Genomic DNA, 11,202 nt, shown 5'->3' with positions numbered 1-11,202 from the left:
CCACATTCCTTTGAGATGCAAATCCTAGCTCTTTGTGGACATAAAATCTGAGGCACTGCCCATAGAAGGGTAAGCTATAGTAGAATCTCTGAAAAGAAGTTGATACCTTTAGATAGGGGAATCTAAAGGTTCTGATAAGAAGATAAAAAGGCCATCAAGAGTTCAAGGTGTTTCCTGTGGTATCACCAAGTTTGACTTTTATGTATACAGAGAACTTCTGGTCATGACTATATAGAAAATTTGTAAACTTTTTCCAAAAGCCATGCCATTCTATGCTTTTAACATTCTGGAGAAGTTCTCTCTCTCTCTCTCTCCCTCACTCCTCCCCTTCTCCCCACTCCTCTCTCTCTGTCTCTGTCTCTGTCCTTATCTCTGTCTCTCTGTCTCTGTGTCTGTTTCTCTCTGTCTCCCTGTCTCTGTTGCTATCTCTCTCTGTCTCTGTCTGTCTGTCTGTCTGTCTGTCTGTCTGTCTGTCTGTCTGTCTCTCTCTCTCTCTCTCTCTCTCTCTCTTCTAATCTCTCCCCTTTCCCCACCTTCCTTTCATATCTTCTTAAATTTCTTCCAATAAAAGTTATTTGCTTCACTATTTTGCCTGCTCCTGAAATTCTTTTCCACCAGGGAAGGTCATTCCTGGAGTATCTGTGCATAGGTTAGGACTTTCTCTTTTTTTTTCTCCAAAGAGTAACTCCTTATTTTAGCCTTTGTCCCTGGCTCCCCAGGAACCAGGGATTAGTTGCCACTGGGCTTCAGGTGTGGCTTGAAAGCTGCCTTGTAGGGCTAGTGGAACAACAAAAATGTGCCACTTAGGTGATTTTACCCTAGCCAGGCTTTTCCCCAGGTAACAAAGGTAAGTCATTTTCTTTTTTTTTAAGTAAAACAAAACATTTTAATTTTTTCTAATTTTTTATTGAGTCATGTGTAAAGTTACAAAGCTTTCAGATTTAAGTCTCAGTTATATAATGCTCGAACACCCATCCCTTCACCAGTGCACATATTCCACCACCAAGAATCACAGTATAGCTCCACCCCGCACCCCCACACCCCTTACCCCCCCCCAGCCTGTGTAACTAATAAATTTCACTTTACTTTCACTTTGATTGCATTCAATATTTCAACAAAACTCACTATTATTGTTTGGAGAGTCTCTCCCCTAAAGTCAGACCTGCTGAAAAGGAAGCATTAGATAATTTGTTTTCCATTGCTGAGAATGAAGAGGTATGAGGTCGAGTGACCACACTTAGCGGCCTCACGGTTTTGGGTTTCTGTATTTTAGTAACTAAGTCCAGAGAGATATCTGCCAGAAGTTGCATCATTGCCAACTTGTACTTCTCAGTTACATTATATTCCACATATGAGTGCAATCTTTCTATGTCTGTCTCTTTCTTTCTGACTCATTTCACTCAACATGATACTTTCCATGTTGATCCATTTATATGCAAATTTCATGACTTCATGTTTTCTGACAGCTACATAGTATTCCATTGTGTAGATGTACCAGAGTTTCTTTAGCCAATCATCTGTTTTGGGGCACTCTGTTTTTTTTTTCCAGATTCTGGCTATTGTAAACAGTGCTGCAATGAACATAGAAATACAGATGCCATCTCTACTATACCTTTTTGCCTCTCCGGGATATATTCCCAGGAGTGGTATTGCTGGGTCAAATGGAAGCTCTATTTCTAATTTTTTTGAGAATCGTCCATATTGTTTTCCAAAAGGGCTGAACCAGTCGGCATTCCCACCAGCAGTGAAGAAGAGTCCCTTTCTCCCCGCATCCACGCCAACACCGGTTGTTTTTGTTTTTGGGGATGTGGGCCAGTCTCAATAACATATGCTTTAAAACTCATGTTTACGTGTTTTTTATATAAGATTACACCCTCTAATATGTTCTTAATATGTTAATACATGTAAAGTAAGCTTGAAGTGTAACAAAACTTTTGGTACTAATCTCTAATTATATAATTCAAAATTTGTAAATAGCAAATTCCAAAACAAGCTGTAATATAATAATCATGTTTTGATTTTAATTACAATCGAATTGGCCTATTATTTCACAGGTTTAGTTTTAAGCCAATTCTGCCTTTATTAATAATAATTCCTACCTCAAAAGTCCAAGTTCTTATCACTCAAATTAGTGACACCCATCCATGGGTATCTTCTCTGATTTTTAATAAATATAAATTTGGAAATATATTTAGGGTATAAATTTGTTTTTCTCATTGATGTCCAAAATAATACATTTTTAAATTTTATTGAATCACCATGTGGAAAATTACAATGCTTTCAGGTTTAAGTCTCAGTTATACAATGCTGAAACAACTATTCCTTCACCAGTGCCCATATTCCCCCCCACCAACTGATAAATTTCACTTTACTTTCTCTTTACTTTGGTTACATCCAATATTTCTTTTTGTTTTTCTTTTTGGGTCACACCTGGCGATGCACAGCGGTTACTCCTGGCTCTGCACTCAGGAATTACTCCTGGCGGTGCTCAGGGGACCATATGGGGTGCTGGGATTCAAACCCGGGTCGGCTGCGTGCAAGGCAAACGCCCTACCCGCTGTGCTATCACTCCAGCCCCTGGTTACATCCAATATTTCAACAAGAACCTCACTAATATTGTTAGGAGTTCCCTACTAGAGTCAGACCTGCTGTGAAGAGATATGATTTTGGATTTTTGTATTTTAGCAACTAAGTCCAGGGAAATTTCTTCCAGATATTGGATCATTGCAAGCTTGTAACTCTCGCCTCATAATATGGTGGTTGCCATGCCCTTCACTCCCGGCAAGGAAAAAGGTGAGAGAGAGAGAGAGAGAGAGAGAGAGAGAGAGAGAGAGAGAGAGAGAGAGAGAGAGAGAGAGAGAGAGAGAGAGAGAGAGAGAGAGAGAGAGAGAGAGAGAGAGAGGAGAGAGAGAGAGAGAGAGAGAATACCTTTCCCCTCCTGGGCAGGCATGGGGCCGAGGCTTAGTTCTCAGTCTGGAGACATTATGCAAGGAGCTGCCCATGCCAAAAGTAGTTTAGCTGGCCTCTGGAGTCGTGCTCATGCAGCTTCGGAGAGGCCGCACACGTGCGGCCCCCAGGATCACATCTAGGCAGCCCCAAAATAATATTTCTAAACATATTTTAGACACTGTGCTTTACAATACTGTTACTAATAGGGTTTCATATAGCCAATGTTTTAATACCTCACCCACATAATACCCACCCCCACATTCCTCTGACATTATCCCCCAACCTGGTAAGCTCAGTTCCATAGACAAGTTCTCAGACTCCATTGTCTTTGGCTATTTACTAATCTCTTTCTATATTTCCTTATACTCCACATATCATTTTTTATCTATTTCTCTCCTTTTGACTTCATCAGCATATAATATCCAGTTCCATCCACATAGCCCAAATTGTATGAATTAGTTTTACAGCTGAGTTGTATTTGATTGCAAATATATGCTATAGTTTCTATAACCAATCATCTGTTCTTGGACACATTGGTTGTTTCCATATTAGGGCTATTGTGACTAGAGATACAATAAACATTAGAGTACAGATGTCATTTTAAATAGAGCATTTAGACCCTTGAGGTATATGATAAGGAATGCTGGGTCAGCTCAATGCTTGTGTTTTGAGGTTTCATATTGCATCATCAAAATGTTAACCCCATTAACATTCTCATCAGCTGCGGGTGAGTGTTTTTGCACCACATCCAATCCCACTCTGGTTGCTTTTGCCCTTTATGTGTGCCAGTAGCATTGATGTGAGGTGATTGTCTCACTGTTGTTTGGATTTGCATTTCTTTAATGATAAAGCAAACAGAACACATTTAGTATGCCTATTGATTATCTGTATTCTTCAAGGATGTTTCTGTTCATCTTTTTTCCCTACTTGGAAGGTTGAAAAATAGGCAATTTGCATGATGGCAGGAAGAAAAAAATGTTTTTATGTTAAACCTCTAACTATAATGGTCTGAGATCATGTAAGTAGCATATTTATTTTTAAAAGTTTAATTTGTAAAAGTGTCCCTAGATTGATAATCACAGTATTTGAGATTAATAACTCTTTTTTCCCCTCTACATGTCTTTTAATTTAGATTATTTTATCAAATAATAAATAAAAATTAAATTAAAATATGATAAAGAAAAATTAATATACATCTGTGATACTATCAGGTTATATATTATTTTATTTTTTGTCAACATTTTTAAATTCTTCCTCATGTAAAATATTGTGCTTGCAGTATTAGGCAGTGATCAGAAAGTTTGGTGTGGTTCCTATTGCTACTGGAAATATCTGATATTATTTATTTTACATTCATTTTTTGATGTTAGATTTATGACTTTGTGTCTTACTGCACCACTCTTTTCCTAATACTGCTATCATCCACTTCCATTTGTTACCTGCTTTTCCATCTTGTCTTATCCATCTGCCTGGCCATGAAACTCTTGCTTATTTCTGTTTGTGTTGAGCATCCTCTGAGCTGCCCTCTGTTTTCTTTGGTTAAGAGCTGTTTATTTTAAGTTTCTCCACTATGGCTTCCAGTCAGGCCCCTAAGACTAATGATGAGCTGGTTTGTATAAAAGAATATATGTGGCCTGGAAAGTTCTACTTTATATTTTAATAATATTTATTATACACTTATAATATCAATTTATAAATATATCAACATAATATATATTAAAAGAGATGCAAGTCTAAAAAGTTTCAGTTTCTTAGTTCATGTAATACCTCTAATTAAAATCTTCTACTGGCTTCTATTTTTACTATTGAAAAAACTCAGTGTTAATTGTTTCCAACTGTCTACAAGATTAGGCATCTCCTTACTATCTGACTTCACTCCTACCACACCCTCCTACCCTAGCACTTACTGTTTCAGTTCCCAGTCTTCTCATTCTTGAGCAAACAAAAATAGACCCTTTCAGGTTGCTTTTCTTATTGACTGTCATACACTCTGACAGAGGAAATGCTAAATCAATATGTGCTCGATTAATAAATATGATTTCCTACGCCTGCCTGTGCCTCTCTCACTTGTATAGCCATTTCTGATTGTTTATAATAAAAGTCCTCTTATGTGATGTATAATAACTTGCCACTTAATTGCCATGTTTATTTTCAGCAACTCCGTGATGGCTATTTATCAAAAGTCTTTACAAAACTAAATGTGTTACCCTGCATCAATGAATATTTACATAGAATTAAGATTATATCAGTATTCAATGACTTATTTTATAATAATTTCATGTAGATATCAATACCTTAAAATATTAATGTGTATCTAGCTTTCCAGTTCTGCAAATCACAAAGGTAATCTTTTTATTTGATTACAGTAACAATATTTAGTGCCCAATTTGTACATTCTTTTTGGTTTTGTGAAAGATTATTAGCCTCTATGTGTATTAAAATATAAATTATAAATTACTTGTATTAAGAATGGCTAAAATACAGACAAATAGAAACATAACATTCAGTTAAATCTATGATACAAACATGGCTTTAATAATGACAGGAAACTAATGGACCCCTAACAAGTAAGTCAAATTAACTGATTTATTCCTCTATGTATAACAAACTTTTCTAACACTGCCTAACATATGAAGAATCAGTGAATTTTATGTTTGCCATAGTCAGAAAGTTCAACACAGACAACACATAACTGGCTGCCATACTGTGTGGTGTTTTTAGCTATCTAGTCTTTCTAGCAGTCAGACATGCAAACCACAGGCTGTGGGATGGAAGAAAAACACACCTATCTATTTCAAAGGAGTGTGTGTGAACCTGAAGGTTTCAGCCTTGATAAAAATGTATACTTCATAGTCATTTTTCCTTGTGCTTTCATTTCTGCATAAATGGTCTAGAGCTAAGGGAATAGGAAAAGATTTTAACCATGAGTATAAACAAAAATACTTAAATGCAAAATAACAATGCCTGCTTGCTAATAGTACATTTTGAATTATAAGGACATATAATCATGGATTCTGCCATGTGTGACTTATGCTATGCTATTTCATAACTTGATCATAAGGTTAATCATAAGTAGATGATTAACTCGATGCTAATTAGCTCGATGCTAATTGAAAGCGTCATAGTTTAGAAATAGGTAGAAAGTGCCAATCGGTATCATTGATCCACATGCATCTTTCAGCTTTGAAAGATTACACCACACAGTGTTCAACTGATGATGAGTTCAAAGTTTAATGGGCTGTACGTTGAAGGATTTTTATGTGTTGTAATTGTAAACTGTGTCTTTATTAGAGTTGTGATAGTGGGATCCAACTCCATGCCTCCCTCATAATTGGTGCTTATAGCTGTTGAATGATATTCATCTGTCCAAAGTAACCTCAGCAGAGAGGAGGTGGAGTAGAAGGAGGAATGTGGACATTATCCATTTGTTTGCCCTTCTCTTTTAGTGCTCATTGACTCTTCATTGAATGATTTTAGTGCTCTCCCACCAACACTTCTTAGTTTCCCTAGATCAATGAGTTTAGTAATCTGAATACTTCATCCTTAGTCACACCAGCTGAAAGCTGGGTTATCCCTTCACTTCCTAAGTGATGTCCCACATCACCCACACATCTCCCCTTGTCACCATATCTCCTGCTCCACAAAGCCACCTGGAAGTCTTCAGAAGCTGAAACCTTACAAGAAGGGATTTCACAATAATGTTTAACAGAACTACCCTGTTCAATACTCTAACATCAGTCTACTAAGAAGCATAGTACAACTTTCTTTGCAAAATGATTGTGTGATGTCTCAGGTGAGATGCTCTGCATATCATGAACCAATTTAAATGGAGAAATCTTCCTTAAACTTGAATGTCCATTGCCTTCCCTGAACTCTATTCTTTCATGATGAAAGAAAGAACCAGAAAAGGACCTGCCCTTAACACACTGTCACTGTCATCCCATTGCTGATCGATTTGCTCGAGCGGACACCAGTAACATCTCCACTGTGAGACTTGCTGTTACTGTTTTTGGCATGTTGAATATGCCATGGGTAACTTGCCAGGCTTGCCGGGCAGGTGAGATACTCTCAGTAGCTTGCCTCGCTCTCTGAGACGGGTGGAGGAATCGAACCTGGGTCAACTGCATGCAAGGCGAATGCCTTACCTGCTGTGCTATCACCCTCACCACACACCACCATATTTAATGCTGCTACATCAAAGATTTTATAAATTCTTTTGGGGGGACACATTTTGGTAGACAGTCATGTGTCTGCTCCAGCATCATTAATGAAGAAGCCATGACTATGTGTTTTACTAGCAATGTTTTCACTGACCAGTATAAAAATGGAAATGTTTAGACTTTTTGAACCAACCAAGACAGACATCATACATTTAATCTTAATGAAGTGACTCTAACAGTATTTTGAGGGCAGGGAGGGGAGGTATAATAAAATGGAAATGCTTTAATTGTTCTACATCTCTATCATTTGGGAGTTGAAGGTTGAAATTGGTTTTTACTATTCATTTGTTATTATTGTGTACCAATTTTCCATCGTGGTTAGATCATGAAAGAATAATGTCCCTATCATTCCTCAAGGACTTTTTTCTCCTTGGACACTTGGGCACTTGCATTGATTTGATCTTATGTCTACAAGCAAGTAGATAGTTCTAGGGGAGATCTCAGGTAATGTCATGAAGGATTTTAAAATAATAAAATAAATGCCAGTAACCAGAAAATTAACTTATAAATAGGTTAACACAGTTATATATTCTTTTCTCTTAGGTATAGTTTCAAAGTGAGTCTATTTTGTACTTTGCCTCTGAATACATCCATTGGCTTGAATACCAGTTGGATTAAAAGGGGATAAAACTTGTTTTATGATTTATACAGCTGAGTCCAGATTCTTATAAAAGGTGCCCCATGGCATTTCCTTACCACAAGATTTACAGACTGGGGAAAGCTAAACATTTTCTTTTCTAAAGAACTAGTGGAAAACAGACCTATTTTCAGGATTGACTAATTTGCTTCATGGTCATAAGACTAAGAAGCTATTCCACTGTCTTCATTTCTAGTCAGTATTTCAGCAACTACAACAGAAATGCTTTTTTTCTGTCCCTTCTTGGTCTTCTAAATCGCTCCCAGAAAACTTACTTTGTTGAGAAAGTTCACAACACTCACTGCGTTTGTGCACAGTGTTACAGCATCTTTTAAATCCTTTCTCTTGGAGTCCTGTAAATTATTTCTCTCTAAGTTCTATAAGTTCTTCAATCCTCTGTAAGTCTTGTAGGAATTTTAGCTTTTCTGAGGATCCAGGCATATATACACATTGCACGTGTGTACATAGAACATTACCTATGTATATATAGAATGCATGTTGTCTATGTGTATATAGATGCTGACATCACTGAGACCTAGCAGTTGCAGTATCATTTAGACTTACACTTTCTTTTTTATGATTTCTCTTGCATTCTTCAGTTGGTTTCATTATTATTTGGAGCCTGTTCCGCAAGTGATGGAGAGACATCACCTGCTCCCCCAGGGAGGGACAGAGACCAATAGAACAGACTACAGATATATAAGTTAGAGGGCATAGATGCAAGCCTCCTGTGGATTATGGTAAATCAGAAAGATGTCTTAATTTTTTACAATATTACTGAAATTCCAAATCTAAGAGGAAAATTACCATGCATCATAACAAATGTGTCCAAGTACTCTGCTGGAGGCTCAAGCTTGAGACTCTTTTGGGAAATAACATTTAAATCTACATACATTTACTGTAGTATAGTAAATGGAGATCCAAACCTCGCCTCTGTTTCCAACAGAAAAGCGCTAGGCTGTACTTCTAATTGACAACTCTTCTTGTATTTTTCTCACAAATTGACTTACTCCTAAACTTAAATTTTGTAGATACTGGGCAACAATTCCACAACTTCTCTCCTTATCTATTTAATTGAAAATCATCTGTCTTTTGCAAATTAAAATAAGTAACCCTTATTTCTCAAAATGTTTTAAATATCTTTTTCATGCCTTTCTTGCTGATAAGCTAGTTACTGACATAGAATAATATCTTGGCTTCTTAATGATTTGACTTTCCTCTCCATATAATGTCAGATGAAACAGCTGTATATCAATCGTGACAAAAACAAGTTATTCCCTCTGTGTCCCTCCCCCCAACTTCTTTTGAGGGATAAAATGGCTTAGATGTGAAAATCAGTTGAAACTTTAAGTTTAAAATTTTAGACCTCTAGAAAATTGTGACCTAAGCAATTAGAAATTGAGTTTGAAATGTAGAGCATTAAAGAAGGAGGATTTACTGCTGAGAATAAGGGAAAGGGTAGAAGTGGTTATAAAAATAGTGAGAACTGCTTTCCATAAACCACATAAAAATAGTGAGAACTGCTTTCCCCATCTCATTAACCTATATACATAGGGTATACACACAGTAAAATCTTTGTAATATGGCACTTGGGAGGAAATGAGCTGCTAGTTAACGTCAAGTTATGTTTAATAAAGACTTTGTTCATGTTGTCTCAGGTGGTATCCTTTTTTGTACTCCTTATTCTCTCTTAAAAACTTAGACATAAAAGGCATTAAAAACAATGGTTTCTACCCACAAATAATCATTACTTGTTTTTTTAAAAAGAGTTTGGCACAGCAGAGATCTTCCCTCCTGTTCTTCACCAAGTGATCTCAGAGTTCATTGGTTGGTCCACATTACCATTTTCTACAGTTCTTCAGCCACCATCAATGTATCCTCCAAAACAAGCTGTATATGTCTCTGGTTGATGTCTTGGGAAAAGCATCAGTTCACCTGTGGACAAGACACATAGTCCTGAAATACATCCCACACTGGCTGCACCCACTGGTTCATAAAATGATGATGCCCTGAATGTCTTTGACCCATCTTGGTTCTAATTCAGCGAATTTCATTACATTGAAAGGAGAGACCCACATGCAGATTGAGCATACTGCTCATACTTCTACTTACTTTCTTGTATCCCCTCAACTGCAAAAAGATTACAATATGTGCATGGTGCACTTTCCCCTGCAAGTATGCCACACCCATCTGGCAAATTTCTATGATCTAGACTTTGTGCTAGAGGCTGCAGATATGAAGCGTGACTACTGCCTTTGAGGAGTCCGCTATTCTGGCTTGAGGAATCAACCCTTAGTTGTCGCATGCAAACATTTGGGATGACACTGGGACTGCAGAGGACTCCCTGTCACACATGAGTGAGGATCTTTGTCATAGCAGTTCTTAAATTTATTCTTTTTTTGATGTGTGTTTCTGCTTCTTGCCTGGGGGTGCTTAGGGATTATTCCTGGCTCTGCACTCAGGGATCATATGAGGTGGGCTCGGGGGACCATATTGGATGCCAGGCATTGAACTCAGGTCAGTAGTGTGCAAGACAAGAGACCTAGCTGCTGTAAACAGATTTATTTCTAAGAGGGTTTTAGTCTTGGGACACATTTTAGGGATAGATAATGATGTTTTGTGCCATTGACTTTTGTTGTTTTCTTTGATTTTATATGCCACAACTGCTTTTGCCCAGAGATTACTCCTTGTTCTGTGCTCAGAAGTAATTTGTAACAGTTCTTAAGGAACCAGATAAAGTGGTGGGGACTGAATTGGAATTAGTCGCATGCAAGGGAAATGTTCTAATCTCTGTACTATCTCTCTGGCTCCCATCAGTGTTTTCATTAATTAAATATATAAGAGGCGATCTGTGTTTATAAGGCTTCTTGAAAACACAGATCTCTAGCCCAAGTTTGAATTGGATTCTTAACATGTAGGGACCCAGGATACACTGTTATGAATAAGAAACTAAACCATAAATGAAATTCTCATCACCTAACTTGGAATCAGTAAAGTCCAGGGGAGTCATACTAGATCCATATTTGCATTTAAATAAATCTAAAAAGTGTGCATAAATATATATATATTAAAGTCCCAAATAGACAATTACTATTGTCCAAGAATGGATTATAATTCCACATCAATTTTTATCTGGCTGGTCCCATGCATAGTCACAAATTCCAATAATACATAATACAGCAAAGAGATTTCCTCTTCTAGTGTATTACTATACATATTTCTGAAAGATGTAGAAGCAGATTGGGGTTTTAACTGAATAAACACAGGCAATCTGATTATGCACTTTCACAGCATCAGTTCAGTCATGTGTGATGTAATCTCTGCGGTCTATGTTCTATCAGGCTCTCAAAAGCATATCCACAGACAACTGGGAAAACTTCCACTATAAACAGAACA

This window comes from Sorex araneus, chromosome 1, assembly GCF_027595985.1.
Source record: "Sorex araneus isolate mSorAra2 chromosome 1, mSorAra2.pri, whole genome shotgun sequence".
Lineage (NCBI taxonomy): Eukaryota > Metazoa > Chordata > Mammalia > Eulipotyphla > Soricidae > Sorex > Sorex araneus.
This window is presented reverse-complemented; position numbering follows the sequence as displayed.